This window comes from Choloepus didactylus, chromosome 1 (assembly GCF_015220235.1).
Source record: "Choloepus didactylus isolate mChoDid1 chromosome 1, mChoDid1.pri, whole genome shotgun sequence".
NCBI lineage: Eukaryota > Metazoa > Chordata > Mammalia > Pilosa > Megalonychidae > Choloepus > Choloepus didactylus.
Window position 1 is genome coordinate 102233262 of NC_051307.1, and position 10883 is coordinate 102244144.

General features: G+C 37.5%; 1 protein-coding gene across 3 annotated transcripts in view; it reads right to left on the reverse strand.

The window, feature by feature from the left end:
• Window positions 1-10883, reverse strand: part of TP63 (tumor protein p63) — a 242520-nt gene that overhangs the window by 149879 nt on the left and 81758 nt on the right. The window lies entirely within an intron of this gene.

Below are 10883 nucleotides of genomic sequence, written 5' to 3' on the forward strand. Positions count from 1 at the left end.
ATTAACAAAGGAGATTGCCCTCAGCAATGAGGAAAGTCTCCTCGTCTAATCACTGGTGGTCTTAAAGCCAGAACTGAGGATTTAAGTGGTCAGAAAGGAGGATTTCTAGCCTTTCATCCAGCTAACTTCTGCTGGGGAATTCAACATTAGCTTCATTGGAATTTTTAACTTGTGGTCTGCCTTATGGATCTTGGACTCACCAATCCCCATGGTAACATGAGCCAATTCTTATAATAAATCTTGTAATATTCACACACATACGCACACCTGTTGGTTCTGTTTTTCTGGAGAATCCTGACTAACATATACAAGTAATTGAAATATACTGAAACCAATAATAATAATGATGATAACTAAAACAATAATTGACAGGATAAAAAATTAAAATCAGGAGTATTCACAGGCCTTGACTTCTACTCTCCTCCCTACCTGGGTTCTTTGACTTTCAAATGTGGGAATAGAGGAAGGAGATGAGGGAAGAACAAGACAAACTTAACAAACTTAAAGTTATTTTAACCATTTTACAAGATATTGGGCTCTGAAATGGGGGTGGCAGGAAAAAAATGAACACTTTGAGGGCTAAAGTTGCTAAGGGAGAATTTGGGGCGTGTTTGGTGGAGGAGACATTAATGGACTGTAATGTGTGTGAAAACTGGAGAGAAAGAAGAAAGAAAAGTGTTAACCAAGTTTATGAATTGAGTCTTGTTTTGTGTCCTTCCGGAAATGAATAAAAAATGAGAATTTTGCAAGAATGGAATAAACTAATGAAAATCCTTTTAAGTTGTATTTGTTTATTCTGTGCTGTTTAAATGTGATGTCACTAAGGGCAACCCCAGGCTGATCATAAGTTCAAAGGTCTAAAAATCATGACAATATTAAAAATATTTATTGAGTGGTTCCTGTGTCTGTAACACTCAGGGTTTTACATGGGTTATCTCATTCCATTTTTGCAACAACCTTATGAAGTTATTCATTTTACAAGCAAGGAATTTGAGGTTTAATGAGACTAAATATCTTGCCCAAATTTCCACAAGAATTAAGTAAGATGAAGCTGGGATGAAAATTCAGGTTTTCTGACGCCAGATTCCATTACACTCTCTTGAAATAACTCAAATAAATGGTTCTCAAATTTGGCCAGAATCATTTGTGACGCAAATAAAAGGAAGTCAAATGCCAAGGCCCTATCTCTGGCAATGTTGATTCTCTAGGTCTGGGATAGGACCTGAGCAGTGTGTTTGTGTGTGTTTGTGTGCATGTGTGTGTTAGAAAGAAAGAGTACATGTGTGTTATTGTGTATATAAGTTTTATAGATAATTCCTATTATAGCCATAGTTATGAACAATTGCTCTACATTTCTGGATAAAAAGATGCCAGAAGTAGTTCATAGGAAAAGAGAGGCCTAATTCCAAAGAAAAAGATTCTCAAAGGAAATTTGGCTCCAGAAAAATGGAAGACTCTCTTATAAAACAGGGGTCTGCAAACTACTACCCACAAAAACTACTCTACTGTAAATAGAGTGCTTTTGGAATATTGCCATGTTCGTTTACTTAGGAATTGTCTATGGCTGCTTTCACGCTGCAATGGCAGAGTTGAGTAGTTGAGAAGTTGAGTAGTTGCGACAGAGACCATATGGGCTGAAAAGCTGAAAATAGTTACATATCTGTCTTTTTACAGGAAAAGTTTGTCAACTCTTGGTCTAAAAAGTAAAATTTTAACTGTATAATCATGAATACTTTAATTTATAAAGGAGGGACTGGGTAAGTATGTCAGTTGGGAGGTAGAATGTTTATAAAAATATTTTGGAGTTATAATAAGATTTCTGATAAATTAGATGCAAAAAGTTTGCATGACGGTTTGAAATATGGACACAATCAAGGGAGAACAAACTGAACATCATAAATGGTGCAAGAACCAAATAGGATGCTTATAACTCAGAACAAACTGAGATTTTCCAAAAAATGGCCATAGATTAGGTTAATCAACTGACTTATAACTTATGAGTATGTGTAAAGCAAAATGATTTCCCTAAGAGCATGTCCTATCACTTTCACCAAACCAACTCAGAGAACTCCCATCATTTCCTAAGTACTGGTTTCTCCCTCTTTCATCTACGGCGATTTTCTTGCCGCTATTCTTGCCATTCTCTTTGATTTGGACAATGAGAAATTTGTCCTATCTCATTCAGTCATGTCTATGGGACACTATCCTCAGGGAGATATCTGACTTAGTTCCTCACATACAGCACCTAAACAGGAGATATTCATGCATCTAAATCTTCTCTATACTCCTTTGCTTGTCAAATATGTCATTCTCCAAGGATATCTGTAGCAGTTTCTTTTCTTTTAAGTAAATGGTTCAAAGGAAATATCAAAGGTAATTTCCACCTTTTCTTTGGCCACATTTATTTCCTTATTCTTAGTTTTTTGCCCCCACATAGAACAGAATCACTACATTATTTGGCTAACTTAAAAATGTTATGTTTCTTTAACCATGTGATTATATTCTTTGCAACCATTAAATCACTAAATGATATTCCAAGAGTCCTCATCTTTAGCCAGCCTAATGTTTATGCTGCATTCTTAGGTTTCACTTTTCCCTTTCCAGAATTTATTCCAAAATAAATCCCAGTTCACTACTAGTCTAGGAGCTTGCATCCTCTTCAATCATGGCTCTGTGGTCACTGCAAAGTTGTCCCTGAAAATTCCCTCGAGATACTCGGTGATCATTGTTTTTAAAGCCCGTATTAGTAGTACATGCTTGCCAACAGATCCTTGTAGTTTATTCGGTTAAAGGCCAGCTCTTTCTATTTTCCCAATATGTATCTTCTGTCATCAGAACATCTCCTTATGTGGTTATCTGTCTTTAATAACTTTCTACTTTACCATCAAGGAAACAACAGGTCTAAAGGAAACAACAGATTACACAGCAAGCTTTTTCCTTTTCCAACACTGACAAATTCCTTAGTTCCATCTCTTGCACGTGATATGTTCTCCTTTAATACTAATTCTACATCTTCCATTGCTTAGCTCAGGGTAAAGACTGACTTTTGGAGATTGGATTCAATTTCAGGCGAAAAGAAAAACAACAGAAAAGAAAGCAGCTTTAAATGAAGGAGCTTATCTCATGCAGAACAGATACCCTCAGTCATAATTCCCAGAATTTTCAGAAGAAATGAACAGTTTAGGGGACAGACAAGCATGGTTATCTTCAATTAATGAAACTAACCTCATTTAACCCTGATTTCAGATTTTCTCCGTTAACTACAAGCTTGGAAGGTCATATTATTAGTGTATTGAACTTAGAAAAATTCAAATTCAGGATGGCCTTTCTCTATTCCCATTGATCTGGAACCTTCTAGAGCAGTAAACTATCTGGCAATATGTTCCCCATATTTTAATTTAAAAAGAACTTTATTTTTAAAGTTCTGACATTCATCTCAACTTGAGAGAGGGTTCTACATGTAATGCTTTAATCCAGTATGAGGGATAGTATTTAGTACATTATTTATTATGATAAGATCATCTGTGATTGGTCTGGAGGAGTTTGTGTGTTTGTGTGTTTGTGTGTGGGGAAGTTTACTGAACAGTGGCAATTAATATTTAATTTTAGAGATGCTGAAACATGGGAACTACTTCAGGGCAGAGAACACGTGTGTGTGTGCATGTGTGTGTGTGTGCACGTTTTGTTTAATCAGTACGTGTGCATATTGATGTTTCAGGGTCTGTTCTGATAGTGTTAATTAAGCCTGAAAATACTTGGAGCGTCTGATAATTTGTTTGGAGGGGACAAGTCCTATTATATGTAAGTAGACCAAAGAAACTTTTCAGAAAATTTTTTAATGCCAGTGGGGTAAAGAATGTGGGTAGAGAATGTTAATGAACTAACTGTTATTCCACTTTTGATCATTTAAAAAAGTTGACTATAAAATTCAGGTTATCTTGAAATTCTTCACTCTGGTCAGAGTAATAAATTGCTTACAATTCCCCTGTGCTTAGCAATGTGAACACTGAAAAGTTCCCTTTATCTAATGACACCATTCAATTTTGGCACTGGGTGAGAAGAATATTGGCAAATCTACTGCCTTAAAAGGGAAGTGATTGTGGAGGTATATTGCTAGAATCTTTTGAAAGTGAAATTCAAACTAAATGAAGGATACAGTAAAATGTTTAAATCGTCACATTGCTTCCACAACTTATCCAAAGAACAGTGACAGAGAATCTAAGAAACTATTTTCTACATAAACTGATTACCAAAAAAAAAAAAAAAATGGTCTTGAACAAACAGGCTATCCCTTGGAGGCTACACTCACTCAGGAAAAGAGTGAATAGAAATATATTTTATAAAAGGGGCATTACACCAAAAAGGGGAGCATCTAGTACATTTAAAAAATCTGCAAGTCAATAAGGAGAGAGTAGGCCTTCAATAAGGACACACATTTTGGAATTCTGGTTTTGCCACACTGAAGATGTTTGACTTTGACTTACTTAAACTTTCTGTGCTCAGTTTCTTCATTTGGGGAAAAGGAATAAAAATATCTAAAACACACCCCCTTTTTAAAAAACCACATTAAATATATAATTCACAGCTGTTAGTTACATTCACAATATTGTGCTACCATCAACACATTCCACTACCAAACTTTTTCATCACCCCAAAAGGGGAAATTTTAGGTTGTACATATGATAATAGAATAAAAAATTAAGAAAAAAACAACACAGGACTGTACAATACAGTAAACCCTAATGTAAATCATGAAACTACATAGTTAATAGTACAATTATAATATTCTTTCATCAATCTTAATAAATGTTTGCCACACTAATGCAAGGTATTAATAATGGGGAGGGGGAGTATATGGGAACTCATGTTCTCTTTATGATTTTTCTGTAAATTTACAACTTCTCTAATTAAAAAGAAACATTAAAAACTACCTCACACATTATATTACTACAAGGATAAATGACATAGATATGTAAAATACTTAGTACAGTACCTGGAAGCTACTCAATAAATGGTAGGTAATGGCTATCATTATCCTAAACTGAGGTCTAAAGTTAATCCCATCCCTCTGAGAATAATGAGTCATAAGAATTTCAATGCGGATGTTGGTTCAGTCTCTGGGAGCCTCCATATTCAGAGTTCTTTCTCAGACAATGTTATGGTATCTTGATATTTTTTAACAAAAGAAAAACAAACCAAATCAATGGGAAAAAATTTATACAGTGATATATCTTTACTATTCCACAAGACTCACCGTGATTCATGTACAGTACCCAATTCTTCATAGGCTAGCCGCTCTTATTTTTGGCACTATATTTGCATACCATGGTAGCTGTATCCGAAACCATCACAAGGATAGTCTCAGAATCCATATAGAAGCCATTTACTATCAATGGCAGTATGTACATCATGTGTATAGGAGAACCTAGTATTCACCAAGACATACTCCTTAGAAGAACAAAAGTAGCACATTCATAGAAAGACCAAATGTATCATTCCTGAGAACTTCATCTTCTAGCTGACCAGAACATAGGGTCAGTGATTCTTGTTTTAATTAGAGTAACAACGAGCTATGATGAGAAACAAATGCTATAATCTCAAAGTAAATGCCACAAACTTTAGTTCTTGCTCACACAAAGGCCTGTGAGGATATTTCCCTTCAGGCAGCTCTTCTGTGCAGCTTTCCTACAAGTGGTGACTGAGAGATCTAGAATCCTTCCGTCTAGTGGCCCTGCTATCCTCTGAGCCTCAAAGACCTTCCGGGTCCTCTATCCAGCCTGCCAATGAACATAGCAACACAGAGAGAGTGAGAGAAAGAGAAAGAAAGAGATTGTGACAGCAAAGAACTAAGGATCTTGTGGTAATTATAGGGCTGTATCTGTAACTGGAAGTAGCATGCATCATTTCTGCCTGTGTTGCATTGATTACAACTAAGTCACATGGTCAAGTCTCACTTTAAAGGAAGCTAGAAAATACAGTCAACTACACCCCAGAGGAAAATGGAACAGTTTGGTGAACACACATCATTGTCTCTACCACAGTACCCTTCCTTTTGGATGGGGAGGATTATTGAAATCTTGGATTTGTTTTGGGGGGGATTAGATAACACTTTTTTTTACATGCCTATTCTATTACTATATGTACGTGTGTGTGTGTATAAGTAGTCTGTACACGTGTGTGTCTGTGTAAAATGAGTCCATTAACTCTCAGAAGTACATTATAATTATCTCTTTGGAGTTTATTCACCCCCTTTTCTCTTTAGAGTTTTTCTCACTTTGGAATTTATTTCCCCTAAGAAATCAGAGGCCTCTCACTTTTGAGAGAACTTTGAACAGATTCAAGAATGATTTCCAAGCAAGGAAAAGCTGTCAAAGTTTGTAGTGCACACAAGTGAGAAATAAAATCCTGAAAGAGAGGTTTCTAAGACAAAACCAAGTCACTCAAAAGCTAATAAAATGTATAAAAAGGAATCATCTCAGGATTTCCAAGTACTTGACTGCAAAATACACCTTACAAACCCCTGCCAGGGGAAGATAGTTTTTTTCCATCCTAATCCTTTTAATGTTGATCTCTCTGCATTATTTTCTGGTATACTCTGTGGCTTAGGAAATGACCCTGCATTATGCCAATGGGTGACTCCTGGGACCGTGGCTGAGACCTAATCTCTTTGTGTATGACTCTGGAAGCTTTCAGGACAGCAGAGCACCAGAGCTAGGAGGGAACTCTGGGAATAAGACCACCTTTCAAAATGTCATGGTAGAGGATAGGTGAGCCCAGAACATCAGAGAATTCTTAGCAGTTTAATAGAAACTTTTTCATATCCCACCTTATGAGAGTTCTTTGTTGTCATACATTACACACACACATTTCCATCCACAGGGTATCTGTTCTAGTTTGCTAAAGCTGCTGGAATGAAAAACACCAGAAATGGATTGGCTTTTATAAAGGGGGTTTATTTGGTTACACAGTTACAGTCTTAAGGCTATAAAGTGTCCAAGGTAACACATCAGCAATCGGGTATCTTCACTGGAGGATGGCCAATGGTGTCCGGAAAACCTCTGTTAGCTGGGAAGGCACGTGGCTGGCGTATGCTCCAGAGTTCTGGTTTCAAAATGGCTTTCTCCCCGGATGTTCCTCTCTAGGCTTCAGCTTCTCTCCAAAATGTCACTCTCAGTTGCTTTTGGGGTGTTTGTCCTCTCTTAGCTTCTCTGGAGCAAAAGTTGGCTTTCAAAGGCTGTCTCCAAAATGTCTCTGTAGGCTGAAGCTCCTCTCTCAGTTCCAGTGTGTTCTTCAAAGTGTCCCTCTTGGCTGTAGCAAGCTCGTTCCTTCTGTCTGATCTTATATAGTGCACCAGTAATTTAATTCAGACCCACCCAATGGGCGGGCCAACACCTCCATAGAAATTATCCAATCAGAGTCATCACCCACAGATGGGTGGGGTGCATCTCCATGGAAACACTCAAAGAATTTCAATCCAATTAACACTGATAGGTCTGTCCACACAAGATTACATCAAAGATAATGGCCTTTGGGGGACATTACACATTCAAACTGGCACAGTATCTTTAATTCATCTATAGGTAACAATAATATACCACTGAGTAACCACGGATATACCATATATACTTGAGAGCGGGAAACCCAATTTACCCAAATTGCTTTTGGGTTTTAGAAGAGGTAAGGATACACAGGAACTACTGAAAACATACTTTTGAGAGAATGAACACAATATTTTAACTACTGTATCCATGGTGGAGAAAAAGACATCAAGCTTTTCACTTGACTGTGTATTTCCTAATTTGAGATTTATAATGTCTCTTAAAGGCTTAGCTATTTATTTGGTAACTACATGCTATATTATATTATTACTGGACTGTTTTTTAATATAATGTGCAATTATAAATGTTATGAAAGTACCTACTACATTTATGAAAAGGAATATAAATTTTCTGGGAAAGATAGCCGTAATACAATATTAGATATGTAACAATTGGCTCAGACAGTTGGTTCCAGATATGAACTCATAATTTAATCATTCAACTGTAATATTTATAAGATAATTTTTTTTTGAAATATGTTTTGTTATTTTATGTCACCCTTCAATCTCTGATCCTCCCAAAATCCAAAGAGCAAAGAGATTAGGAAGATATGAAGAATGACTTTTTTGGAGTTGCAACTGGATCACTCTTTTGGGAGCAGAGTACATTTAAGGCTGCTCTCTAAAGTTTGGGGTAGGACGAACTTGTTTCAAATGAAGAAATAGGCTTATTTTTCAAAGAACTCAAGGATCAATGGGAAAGTGTAAACTAGTTTTCTCTCCTGCTCAAAATGAGATGCTTGTGTGCAGACTGTTTACTCAAACACTGACAATCAGGCTCTTCCCTACTGTTAAAGCAAGTTAGTAGTTTGTCCATTCATTCAGCAAACATTTTCTGAATACCTGTGATATGCTAGGCAGTATGTTAAGCACCAGAAAAACAAAGAATAAATAGAATGCTATGAGGGCCTGTTCCGGTTTGCTATTGCTACCGTTATGCAAAATACCAGAAATGGATTGGCTTTTATAAAGAGAGGTCATTGGCATCTGGAATACCTCTGTTAGCTTGGAAGACACGTGGCTGGCATCTGTTCGTTCCCAGGTTGTGTTTCAAAAATGGCATTCTCCAAAATTTCTCTGTGTCATCTTCTTGGGGCAAACTCTGGGCTAGTATCTCTATATCATCAGCAAAAGTCTGCTTTCAAAGGCAGTCTCCACAATGTCTCCCTAAGCTGCAGCACTGAGCTTCTGTCTGAGCTCTTACAGGGCTCCAGTAAACTAATCAAGACCCAGGCTGAATGAGTGAGGCCACACCTCCATGGAAATAATCTAATCAAAGGTATTACCCACAGTTGGGTGGATCACATCTCCATGGAAAAAACTAATCCAAAGATTCCAACCTAATCAACACTAATACGTCTGCCTCCACGACATTGCATTAAAGACAATGGCATTTTGGGGGACATAATACATCCAAACTGGCACAGGGCCCAAAGAAGGGGGTGAAGATCCAATAGGCATCAAACACATATTGAGAACTAAGTTTCTGCATCTCAATAACTATCTGATCCTTAAGCCAAATAGTCAAGAATTCCAATCCTGATTGATGTCCTTATGCTATAGTGGTCTGAGTCTAGCTCTTAGAATTCCCAGCCAAACTCAGCTCTTTTTTGGAGTTATAAGAAGAGGATCCCAGATCCCCAGAGTATATACACAGGTCTAACCACATCACTTCACAACTCAGATACCTTCAGTGGCTCCATCTGAAGTTTGAAGTCCAAACTTAACGGCACAGCTTTGAAGTTGCTTGAGGATTTAGCTCTCACCTCTCCTCACCATATGGATAATTCATATTTTAGTCTTCATTTCTGAAATAGTCCTTTCACTTTATGGCTTCTCTCTTTGCTCATTCTTTCCTTCAATATAAACTATCCTTCCGCATTTGTCTACTTATCAACAATCTAGCTAATATTCATGTCTCAGCTCAAATATAATTCTTCAAAAATGTTTCTAATCCCTCTCCAGACAAAATGAATTCATATCCCTCTCTATTGCATGACACATTGCTAGTTCTTACTTAATTCTACTTTGTACAATCATTAGTTGTCTTCCTGTAATTGGAGACAGGGACTATCTATTACTGATTTCAATGTCCATGACTGTGCCTACTGTAGTGCTTTGTGCAAGGTTTGTGCCCAATAAATGCACATCAAATTGAATTGCTGTGAGTTTCCTTTTATAGACTGGGTGCTGAACCTCTCCAGAAGAAGGCAGACTCAAGTTCTGGGGCCTCCAGATCTTATCCAATTTGATCCTTCATCAACAACTCTAACAGCCTCCTATTACAGGATCTCCATCAACCCACCTCTCTACCTCCTCACATTGTTTACTAAAACCCGGGGGTCACAAGTTCAGATGCCTATAAGTGCAAGGCACATTACATCAATGCAAGAATCCAGTTGGTATAAGATGACAAGTGGATGACCAATGGGCTAACTGAAAACTGCATGCCCACATACAAGCAATCAGGTTATCTTTTTAATTGCCAGCCAAACAAAGTAATCTGCAGGCTGTATTCAGCCTGTGGGCTGCCAATTATAATGCTACCATTTTAGCATGAAGCAACACACCATTTTTGGCAATCCACTTAGCATTCTCAGTAGCTTTGCATTGTTTGTTTTCTCCTCCTTGAGACCCTCCGTCATTATTTATTGAAATCCCCTATTCTTCAAGACCTGGAGCTGATGCTACTTCTTCTTTGCAATTTCTCTAACCTCTCTGGGTGTAATTTACATTTTTTCACTGTGTTCCCATTCTACCTATTTAAAAACTAGTACAGCACACCTCAGCGCTAACTTTGCCCTAGCTTTATCAGAATATGTTAGCTTTGTCTTACTTTTGCTATCATCCTCTACCTTACCCAGCACAATGCCTTGCACACATAAACCCTCAAAATATATTGCTGGCTTAAAGCCACAACACTTTTATCCGTTCTCTGGGTAGTAGCAACTGGTTTCTTAGCCCTAAATCCCACAAGAAATGTTGCTGAAAAGCACTACAGTCAAACTGTAGATGCAAAAACATATGCTTTAAATGAGCTATGGTCCCAACTCAACTAGAAGACTGGAGGCAACATCAAGGTCAGAAGGTTTACCTCTGACAACACATGACCCACAACCACATTGCCTTAGACAAAGGCACCTTTACCATTGGATCTAAATAATATTCCAAACTCTCCAAGGGAACAGAGAGGCACTCTAATTGATGAAAACGCTCTTGGTATTGAATTTATTTATAGTTTTAGAGAGGAGGGAGGCAGTTTGGGGAGTGTGCTGTTAAAACTCGA